Raw genomic sequence first — 12,155 nt, 5'->3', positions numbered from 1 at the left:
TATCTAATACTTCACAAGTTCAGCTTTCCCACTACTATTACAGGATTGAAATGAACAACGTTCGCCGTAGCATGTAATCTTCACTAGTACAACTAGCGAACTAACGCCGGTTGCCGCCCGCCGGGCAGCAGCGGAGCGGCAAGGCAAACGCGAACGAACGTGTCACTTCGTGTAAACTACTCACCCCCCTCAAGCTGCATTACGTTAAACAGGAATAATACTTAAACATTTAACGAAGCTAGCAACAAATTTTGCCCTGCGAACATGATAAAGTAACTATGAGGAACAAGAACCGTAAAGCATTGACCAGGTTTTGTCATAGAGGTGGTTTAAACTAATGACTAACCTTTTTTTAATTCGGTAAAAAAGTAGTGAGGTGCCTGAGCAGAGTTATGTACATTATGTGTGAGTCATGCCCAGTAACCGCCATTGAATAAAACGATCATAATTCACTGAAGGAATTATTTGAACCGCACCACGATATGATGCAATTGTGAACCTCACCTGAAAATATTGAAATTTTTTAGACCTTGTTTGAATAACCGAAGGTACTTTTTTTAATGCATGTTATCAGGCAATGCACTGTCATCACAATATCAAGCAGTTTCATCCCAACTCATAGCGGCCTGAGCATTTACTGAAATGCTTGTAGGCCCTGAATGCATAACCGAAAGTTCATCTGTTGCTTTTTTTGCCAATTAACAGTTTACGTATTAGTTATGTGTGTTATGACAAGAAATTTATCTCCTGGAGCTACAAGCATTACTTTTCTACTGCCACGTACTTATCAAGTATTTTTCTGCTCTTGCACCCCTTAATCCTTAACCCTATTTCCATGCCTTCAAGCATCCTGAGGTTTTTTGAAGATAGCCAAATGAATCCAGATATTTTTGTCCTATAATTAATCCCCCGATCATATTTCCATGCCTTCAAGCATCCTGCGGTTTTTGAAGATAGCCAAATAAATCCAGATATTTTTGTCCTTTAATTAATGAAATTATTATCTTACAATACGTAAACTTAAAAAATTGGTACAATCTATTCTCATTTAGTTCCTTCATATGCCATGTATATTTTGGGTAGAGCCCTTCATTTAAACATGTTTGGTTAAAATTAATGCCAGTTTTATTGATGACATTTTTTGAATTTAATCTCTTAAGCTTTCTGACAAGAGGTACAGCAATAGGATCAACTAGTCTTAAAATTTGTCCAAATGGAAGGTTAGGTAAATCTTGCGACGCGTTTCGCTCATCACTGAGCATCTTCAGGCAACGAGGTCGAGCAGATGAGTAGACGAGTTGCTTGCGGGTTGGCTGCAGAGAAAAGACTAATATAAATAGTGAACGAAGCTACGTGTAAGGTTCTTATACAGTCGGTTGTACACTTGTTCTAGTTATGAAGTTTCAGAGTGCGTTCGGATCCAGTCGTTTGGTTGTTTAGGTATGGCTTTTTCCGTTGAATTAGAATTGCTTCCATTATTTGTAGTCTGGTTCGCGACGAAGGATTTTTGTATTTTGTACCAGTTCATCCCGGATTAATTTGGTGTTGTGGTTGTCCATAGCGTGCGTTTTTGGTCCTCCAGAAACTAAATGCATTGTGAGCCGTTTTGATAGGGTTGTAGTAGTCATGCCAATATACGAATTGTTGCGGGGCTCGCACTCCCCGCAGTTACACGTGTATTCGTATATGACATTTGTTTGTTTCAGGGCTATTAGTTTTGGGGCTGTGTTGTTCTTTGTGATTAAACTGGTTACGGTAGGGCTTTTGTAGTAGATTATCAGCTGTAATCGGTGGTTGTCGTTTGTGCCTTCCACGTTGTTTCGGATCATCTGCTTGAGGATTCGTTCGTCAGTTTTGTATGCAGATGAATATTGATTCTGATAGTAGACATTATGGACTTAATACTCGGGGTTTCTTGCATCGCTCGTTGGGTTTCCTGTCTTTTGGCTGATTGTTGCGAGGTAGTGGCTCAGAATATTGTCAAAGAGTGAATTAGAGTAACCGTTGTTGATGAAGGCCTGTTTTAGTTTCAAGATGCTGTCATGAAATAGCTGCCAAGTATGTGATATTTTATAGGTGCGGTGGATTAATGCCTTGATGGTGCGGTCTTTATATCGTTGGGGGCATTCACTGCGCGCGTTGAGGTATATTCCGTTATTGGTGAGCTTCTGGTACACTTAAGTTATGAAGTTATCAGTGGCTTCGATGTTGACATCCATGAAATTTATTTTATTGCCCGTTCCGATTTCGTGAGTAAACTTCAATACTGAGTTGGTTTCGAAAAGGTTCTTGAGTAATAGGAGGGATGCAGCGGAGTCAGTGACTATGAAGAAATCGTCGACGTACCGGCAGTAGATAGATAGTTTGATGTGGGGATATAGGTGCTTGTACACGGGGATCACCTTCATATCTAATCTCAATCACCTTCATAACTAGTCTCGATCACCTTCATATCTAGTCTCGATCACCTTCATATCTAGTCTCGATTACCATCATATCTAGTCTCGATCACCTTCATATCTAGTCTTTTCATATCTAGTCTCGATCACCATCATATCTAGTCTCGATCACCTTCATATCTAGTCTCAATCACCATCATATCTAGTCTCGATCACCATCATATCTAGTCCTAATCACCATCATATCTAGTCCTAATCACCATCATATCTAGTCCCGAAGCTTTATATCGCGTGCCGATTAGGTTGTGAAAGATTTTTTAGGAAGAGTTATTTTTGCTGTAGTAAATTCAATGACTGTCAAGACAAAATGTTTATTCATTAATGTACAAAATTGTAGTACAATAATTTAAGGATCTTACATTCAGAAATTGCACCTTATGTTAAAAATTGGAATTCCAAATCATTACTGTTACTGTACCGTGACTCCAATATTTGCTTGTAGTCACGAACTATAGTCAGCCCAACCGCACGGCTAGCTAGCGGCAATGAATCAACAGTCAGTAGAACTTCAGATCCCATCCGGTGCAGACTTGTCCACTTTGGTCTCATCATCTTTGTGTCTTCAGTTAGTCTTCACCGTAATTCGACCACCTTGTTCTCTGGGCGCTTTTCACCTGATGCGTACACCTTCGCCGTATCTCCTGAGTTATCCCTACACTTACGGAGACGCTCGCTACAACCTCGACGAGCAGCACGTGCCGGTGGCGACGTTGATGATCAACCTGTCTTGGCGGTGGGCTTTGGGAGGTGCTGGGATCTGCAGGGAGGCCCACGATCTTAGCGCTGATGGCCTCACGGCGAGATCACGGTACGCGTCCAGGAGGGTTCGTGTTCTCATTCAGTATGGAACCTAGTTTTCCGATCGCTGAGCAAGTTCCTTTAAAATAAAACTCTTCTACGTCATAAATCATTTATCAGTTTGAATTTGGAATTCTAATTTACCATCTAATTTAAAATTACTTTGAAATTCTGTCAATTGAAACCTTTGTGAACTATTTGCAGGCGTGTGAAGTGGCGCTAAAGGTGGAAGATGCCTGGAAGGAGTCTGGGTCGGAAGCCTTACTAGCTTCCGAGTTTCGTTCAATAAACTTGTATCGTTACCTGACTCTGGTCCATTTTCCCCATTATTTAGTGCAATCAAAATTTCAAATTATATTATTATTTTAATTATATCATATTCATACCGTCAGCCAAACAGTCAACGTCTCAACCGTCGGTTGAATTTAGCTAATCCCCAACTAAAGAGGGGATTAGCACATAACTTTACTTAATTATTTGATTAAATGTGATTTATCTTATTTTGGAGGAACGTCGTTTCGGCCGCCTGTGGCCCGTAAAGGCCCTTTTCCACTATGAGACTCTGCGCGACTGACGCCTGAAAAACTGGCTTTATCAGTCCAGACTGAGGCAGTTCGGACCATCGAGACATGGCGCGACGCTGATTAAAGTTGGGTTCAATCTTTTACTGGACTTGCGGGACGGGGCAGACGGGCTGCATGGTGGACGGGCAAGCTGCAGTGTCGCTGTGACTGCCGTTCGAGTAGGTTGTTTGTTGGGCTAGCGCTACAATAGACGCACCATGTCGCGCGCGGCAGAACAATAGACGCACCATGTCGCGCGCGGCAGAACGGTAGCCCAGATGGAACTCGGTCACGATCCCAGCACAGGCGCGCAGTGGAAACGCGCACGCCAGTTTTGAGGCACAGCCATGAGGCTTAGTGGTCTCAGGCCAGTCTCAATACTTCAGAATCAGTCCCATAGTGGAAAATGGGCTTTACTTGAAGCGTCTACTCAAGGACCTTTAATTAAGCGATGGCAGGTTGTACACAGGGAAACTTGTGGCGGCCAGTACAACTTTAAAATAATAATCACCACTATTTACCGAGCGATTCACCTCCAGTATAGGCGTTACTGGCCACGGACGGACCAAGTATTCCTTAACATGAGACCAGTAGCTTTATAATTAGTGGCGGTTAGTATTAGTTGTACTGGCGGCCATTTCTGTTCTCGTGCACAAGCACTTGGAACTTCATGGCCCCGACACACACAAACTTTCTTATCACAAGACATTGCATTAAAACATCCACGACCAAATACACAGAATACATCCGATGCAAACTTAAGTGAGCAGAACCTCGATTCCAACGAAGTTCCATTCGGAAAATTCTAGACTCAATGATTTAATCTAATTGAAAAATTTTGGAATGAACATAAAAAAATATAACTCAGTACTCACTGCAGTGAGTGACAGAGAGCGCATTTTCTCGTCGACGAAAACTTGAGGTCTCGGACGGACGGACAGACAGACGGGCATGGCGAGCACAATAGTGCATTTTTTCCGTAAATGAGAAAATGCGCTAAAAAGGAGAAAAAATTTTACCAGTTCCAAAGTCAATTTCAACTGAAGTTAACAACCTGATGCAATTTTTATTCGATTGCAATCACCGAAGACTTTTGTTATAGATTTTATTGATTGATTTTTTAATGTTTCCATTTTTTAGCATCCAAAAGGTTTTGTATATTCCTTTTTGGCAGATATAATGTAGCAAATATTAATTGTTTTCACCCAACATAAAACAAGCATTTTTTGAAAATAATTGAAAAACTGGCAGTCAACTGCCAACTGAAAGCTGACAAACTGCCACCGCTTTACATTGACATTTCCTAGCAGGTTGAACATTCACGACAAACGGCTTGTGCACTTGTAGATTTGATGGATTAAAACTGCTTGTTTTCAATAAAACTTAATGTAAAGATATAGAAATAATATAGTTTCGGATCCACTGCTTATATTTTATAATAGAATTATATTGATCTTCTAAGAAATGAAGCGAGGTTTCTAGGAACTCCTTTTAAACACCAATGATAACACAAACAATTTATCATGAATACACAAATGAGAAAATGCGCTAAAAATGAAAAAAATAGAAGTAAGTTATGGAGTAAAAACATATGAATCAATTTTTCATCACCCTATTATGCCAGCTCAAATTGTATTGCTAAAACTTTGGAGCAAATAGTCAAAACTTCGTACTTCTTCACGTCGCAATTCGTCCAAGCTTACCGACCTCTCTTATATGCCCGCGGCGTTAAAACTTTATTGCGGCGGCCGAAGTCATTCTCGATGGCACCGAAGCAGCGATATACTGACGAATTGTACGGCAAATCTGCAGTATCGATGTGCCGAAATTTGTTACGTAGAATCAGTCTGCCACCAGGGCTTCCAAAGAAAATACTTTCTGCTGCCTAAGTTGTTATTACATTCGCCAGATTTTTCCCGATACTTTGAAGCTCCGCCATGTGGAATAATTACACAACGCAGCGGTAAGAACTTGAGATAAATTGTGACGATAATCAAAACTTTTGTGCAGCGACCGAACGAAATTGGCTATTGCTCTGAATCAGATATTGCACACACACATAATTTATTACAAATGCACCGATACTGCCTAAAATAATTAATGATTATGTTTACTCCGGATCATAGATATGCCAGAATTCGTAACATTTTTATCAAGTCAATTTGCTTTAGTTTGGGTGTAAATTTGAAGCGGCGATATATCTGAATATGTATCAGCTTTATAACTGCCTTATGATTGAATTTGTACAAACTTTATAGCTGAGATATGCCAGAATTTATACCAGCCTCATAGCTGCGTTATGCAAGAATCTATACCAACTTTATGACTGCCTGAATTCACACCAGCTTTATAGCTGCGATCTGCAGTAATCTATGCAAACTTTATGAATGCGATATGCCGGAATTTGTGTCAATTTTACAGCGGTGATACGCTAAAATTTGTTGAATTCACATAGTGACGATTTGCCCTAGATTTCATCAGCGTTATAGTAGCAATATTTTTCACTCTACACAAAACTTTTCGCTATTTTCATCTTATCCTACAAAAGACTGATCGTCGTCGCAGCAGCTTGGCAAGTCAAGACACCTGGGAAGCTCACATGTTTTTCATGAGATCGGTGGGTCGGCCTCAGAAAATGTGGAAATTTGTTCGGCTTTGAAAATTCATATTTTTCCATCAAGTGCGTGGCATTTGATACTGAAACGCTCACGATTTTCATGTTTTATTTACAGTTAAGTCACGGCTTTGTCGTGAACCCAATAATGGGCTTAGAAAAAGATTCTGTCAAATATTAATTGCATCTCATTTTGATATTTTACGTTACGTGAAGTTTACTCAAAAAATTCTCTAAGCAAGGATTTTTCGACCATCTTTTAATACGAGACCTTTCTTAGTGAATTACATACCATGAAATTATAACAGCATATCTCATTATGGACGATATAGCCTTATAAATGCTGTTTTGATGCTCAATCGTTCATATGTTAGTTACAAATGAATTCAATTAATTATTCATAATAATATTTTTTGTGATTTTTAATTCAAAAACTATTTTAAATGGTTATTACTAGAGTCATTTTAATACGTGGAATGAGTATATTTAATTTTTGACAAAAAATCTCTCAAAACGTTGTAGTTAATGCGTGTATTTCTGCAGAGTATTCTCGCATGTACACATTTTTTGATTGACTAACATCGGCCAGAGCATATATAGACATCTTCGAGCCTATCAGGACATACATAAGCTCCTAATAAATTGTTCGTTATCGTGTTGCCTTGCTATGTTTGGTTGTTTAAAGAACAATTTCAAAAACGCTGCTCTTTATTTAACGTCCTCCTCAACAAAAATAAGATTTTTTTACGTTATACTGGTATTTTTCCTTGATTGAACAGCGTAATTATTTTCACGAAACCTTTAGGAAATCTGCAATTTTCGAAATTTGGTTCAATGTTTTAGTTGCATTTCCGACATGAATTTTAAATTGTATGTTCTGTCGAGCTCCAGAGAAATTTCTGACTGATATAATGTAAGCTACAATATATGGGCTCATGTAAGTGTGACAGTCACATGCTGCTGGCTCGCATCATCGCGGGTTTTTCCCCGTGTATATCATTAGGCAGGTAATGATGATGATACGTAGTGCCTCTCATGGAAACAATGTATGGTCTCATATATATTGGTCAAGGCGTCATTTGACATTTATCTGTTAATATTATTTGTTTTGAACTTTCGTAAGTAAATTATGAATCGATCCGAATTGAAAAAATGGAATTCTTTCATGTTATGTTACCTTAAACGCGCATGTCTCTTGTTCGTATTACGAATAGCAGCGTGCAGACGTACGCAGTTAAATTCGCCTATTGTTAAGCCAAGTAATTAAACCTCTAAGCTTTTTTTCTATGTATTTTTTGTATTTCTCTAAACTTCAGAAGCTCATATAGTGACACTGTCATCCGCTGTTTGAAAATCCTTCTTAAATATTTATTAGGACGCGAAAGTTACAACCTGAACAAGAAAATTAACACCACAAGCTCGTTCTTCACACATGACTATTAAATGTGCAAATTTTTTCTCGTCCTGCACCTTCATGAAGTTAAATGATGCAGCCTTTTACTGCTCGGGCTGGTTAACACATTAGATTTCCTATTTACGTCGTCATTTTGATTTTTTCTAATTAAAATGTCCCTCAAAAAGATAAAATTCACGACAACAGTCGCCCACATGTCCGCCTAATTAGTCCTCCAGTACAGTCACCCACATGTGCACCTCATTAGTTCTCCAGTACAGTCGCCCACATTTCCACTTCATTAGTCCTCCAGTACAGTCACCCACATGTGCACCTCATTAGTCCTCCAGTACAGTCGCCCACATGTCACCTCATTAGTCCTCCAGTACAGTCGCCCACATGTGTTTCTCATTAGTCCTCCAGTACATTCGCCCACATGTCCACCTCATTAGTCCTCCGGTACAGTCGCTCACATGAGTACCTCATTAGTCCTCCGGTACAGTCGCCCACATGTCCACCTCATTAGTCCTCCAGTACAGTCGCCCACATGTCCACCTCATTAGTCCTCCGGTACAGTCGCCCAAATGTCCACCTCATTAGTCCCTCCAGTACAGTCGCTCACACATCCTCATTAGTCCTCCAATACAGTCGCCCACACATCCTCATTAGTCCTCCAGTACAGTCGCCCACACATCCTCATTAGTCCTCCAGTACAGTCGCCTACACATCCTCATTAGTCCTCCAGTACAGTCGCCCACATGTGTACCGGCCTTAGAGCGGCACGGTTTGCCAACTCAAGAGTTTCATAAGCAGAAGCTGTGCCGTAAAGTTAACGAGGCATTCGCTGCTAATCACGTAATGCAGATGTAAAGTTCCTGCAAACGGTGTTTCTTGCTACGCGAGTAATTAAAGTAAATACGAAGATTAGGAATTTGCTGCTGAGCCGAATTTTTGTTCGAATATTTTTTAGCTTCTCAACAGTCGATTTACAAATGCTTTTTGTGACTCAACATTGTTATTTTGAACTTGGTAGTTATATAATATGCGAGGATCTCCGTGTTGGAAATTGGACTCACATTAGAATTATATTAGATGATGTTTGTGACTGAATTGATGGAACATATGTTAATAATTAAGACCATTTTCCAAGGCTAATACAGTTCTGGATTATCAAGATATGCGGTATTAATTCCATATCGTACGCTGGAAGAAATTTATTTAGGCCTAATCACTAAGATAAATGGATAGGCCTGCCATCGAACGACGGCTTGTTTAGCGTCGTCACATCGCAGGGCCTCAGCAGGCGCAGCGCCCCGCTCAACAGACAACTATAATGTAAAACTTATCGAATATTCGTTTATTCTTGACGATGTCCAGCACAGGACATTATGATGTTTATGTCTTACAATATATTGCCTTAACAAGGTTACTTTCTATTCAGATCTGTCACATTTAAGAATTATATGTTACATCTGACGGGATAAAATTCCTAAACCTATCGCTCTCCTTTATAGAACATTTTCTTCTCAACTCTCATACATATTGTTCACAAATTTTTAAAATAGCGTTCTCGGATATCAAACATTTTTTCTCCAATATTGAACATTCCTTCCAAATTATGAAACATTTCAAATTTTTTAATCAAATTTGATTTCATGACGTGACTTTGGCTTGCCAATTCGCAACTTGATCACAGAGCGGCCGGTCGTCGGGCCAACGATGTAGTCCGTTTACCGGTCGTAAGCCCACAAGACTTCTAATTTGCCAGGGGCAATTAATTTTTTTACTTCGTATAACTCGTAGTACTAACTTTTTAAAATGACGATAAGTTCAAGTCATACCTCTGATAAAGAGGAAATGATTCGAGAGAAGTAGTTTTCTAACAATTCTGCTGTTACTGGTTTAGATTAAACGGGACTTGTTGGTTCGGTCGATGATCGAGCGGCAATTGGCCCTTTGAGGCCATGGTTCGCGTACTAAAGGTAAAAAAAATTCTCTGGGCGAATGAAGGTTTAGAAATATGTAATTGCTGACAAATATACCCGTTATCAGCACACTTCTGCCTTGACTGTTGTTGGAGGGGTGACATGTTTATATTTTTGTGTGAGGGCTAACATGTTTACTGTAGCCTCTTGAGCAGCTAGCCTATATAGCTGTTGTGCGATGGGTGACATGTTCTATGTGGCATATTGTTTGGGCAATAACACGAGACCTCCGGCGCATGTTAACCTCAATGTTGATACGAACTGACGTAGTCAATGTAACAGGTACGAGAAGCACGCAAGCGTCTGAGACGAGATGTTTAATGTGCTTATGATATTGCACCGCATTGTGAAAAGTGGTTTTATGAGATATTTTTATCACAAAACCTAATTCAATGAAAGTACATTTTAGAGCATCTGCCAGTAAAATTGCCCACTGAATATAAAATCAAAAAATTACTGAGAATTATAAGCTGTTGAACTGCCATAGGGTTTAATGGATGTAAAGGATAAAAACGTCTTCAACGTACTGCACCTTTTGTTAAAATTTCCATTAAACTTGCTTCACGAAAAATGTTATCAAAAAATTTGGTCGACACCATCAGAGAGGAACTGCCTTCTCGTCAGCTTAATTTTAGCGCGATCCTTTTTCCTGAGTAACTCATTCCCTTGAACCGAGAGAAAACTTTTATATTCTCCACGCTTTCCATGACAAGCCTTTGCCTAACTGGAAAACCTTTTTAAAAAAATTAAAATGTAAAAAAAGTCTATGAAGAATAGAATTTAATAACTTATACTAACAGTAATAGTCTTATTTGTGCATCACGAAAGCCACATTGCAGGTAAAGGACGACACAAAATTAATTACGTCATCTAATTTTAAGAATTCAATTACTTTTACTCTCATTAAATTACTAAGGCTAAATGTTGCTTGAATTTAAGAACCAAGATATATTAAGCTTGAAATAATCGTATCCGATCGCTATACTATTTCCTTGAGTTTTAGGTTTCCTGTATTTGCGGCTTAAAATCAGCTACATGGGATCAATCTAGGTAATACTTATATGGCTGAAAAAAATTTAAATGTATTTTTTTGTTACCGATAGTTCAACAATCCATTATATTGTCTGAAGAGAACGATGAATTTTTAAATTATGCGCGCGGCTTTGTACGGAAGATCTTCAATAGGAGTATTAGGTATTTTGGGGCGGCTATTTCTAACAGAGCTAAATAAAGTGTGCCATGCATGTATAAAGTATGCCATGGTAGAGCTATAAAATGGGCACTGCAGCACTAACAACGCTGCAGTTGTTTATGGCAGAGCTATAGGCAAGCATTTATGGTAAAGTTCAGGGCTGGCATTAATTTTAGAGGTAAATGCATAGAGATATTGGCATTCACTGGAGAGTTATATAAGCATTCATGTTAGAACTGAAGGCACTCATTGTAGAGCTATATAGGTATTTATTGTAGAGCTCTTGGCCTTCATCGTAGAGCTGAAGGCACTTATTGTAGAGCTATAGCCCAAATAAAAATTAAGAGTGGAGCACCTATGTATTTGTGATGGCTATGCATTTATTGTACAGCTATAGACATTCATGATAGAGCTGAAGGCACTCATTGTAGAGCAATAGGCATTTATTGTACAGCTATAGGCATTCATGATAGAGCTGAAGGCACTCATTGTAGAGCTATAAGCATTTATTGTACAGCTATAGGTATTCATGATAGAGCTGAAGGCACTCTACATATAGGTAAGCAGTCATACTGGCTTCGCCATTAGGAGAATGCTATATTTTCTGTGGGTTAACGAAGGCAAAGCACTCGGCTCTCGGCCTCAAAATTTGCAGGTTTATTACAGACTTGCCTGCAGCAGACTTGCAGGTTTTGCGAATATTGTGGTGTAATCATTAACTATCATTATGATAATAAACATTAATCAGTGCAAACACTAGCCCCCATTGTACGAATCGATGGTAGCTGAACGGCAAACGATTGACTGAAGTAAGACGTAATTTCAAATTCAACGAGCCGCAAATCTCACTGAATAGTATATAAGATTACAATATAACATAGGATAATTATGCAACTTATTCAATAATCTTGTATAAATATTTAAAAAAATGAGACACATTAAAAGCTGGACTTGAAAATTTTTCGTCTTGGAAAAATTCCAAATCTGAATAGTAATTTCAACTGAAACAAAATAAATCAATCATGAATACTGTTGAAATTCCTTAATTATTTCAATATGCTTGAGGAATCATGAAGGAATTTCCTTCAGTTCGGAACATTCAGTGTATGGGTTTACTTATTGCAGAAATGAGGCAGGATCTCATTCGTTAT

At 38.9% G+C, this 12,155-nt stretch overlaps 1 long non-coding RNA gene across 1 annotated transcript; it reads left to right on the top strand.

The window, feature by feature from the left end:
• Positions 1–3,201: 3,201 nt before the first annotated feature.
• Positions 3,202–3,559, top strand: LOC125178919. Its single transcript, XR_007157080.1, has 2 exons — positions 3,202–3,267; positions 3,462–3,559. It is a non-coding gene; the product is annotated as an uncharacterized LOC125178919 (long non-coding RNA).
• The last annotated feature ends 8,596 nt before the right edge of the window (positions 3,560–12,155 follow it).

Source organism: Hyalella azteca, unplaced genomic scaffold (genome assembly GCF_000764305.2).
Source record: "Hyalella azteca isolate HAZT.00-mixed unplaced genomic scaffold, Hazt_2.0.2 contig171, whole genome shotgun sequence".
Lineage (NCBI taxonomy): Eukaryota > Metazoa > Arthropoda > Malacostraca > Amphipoda > Hyalellidae > Hyalella > Hyalella azteca.
Note: the sequence above shows the minus strand (reverse complement) of the source record. Positions and strands in the feature narration are given on the sequence as shown.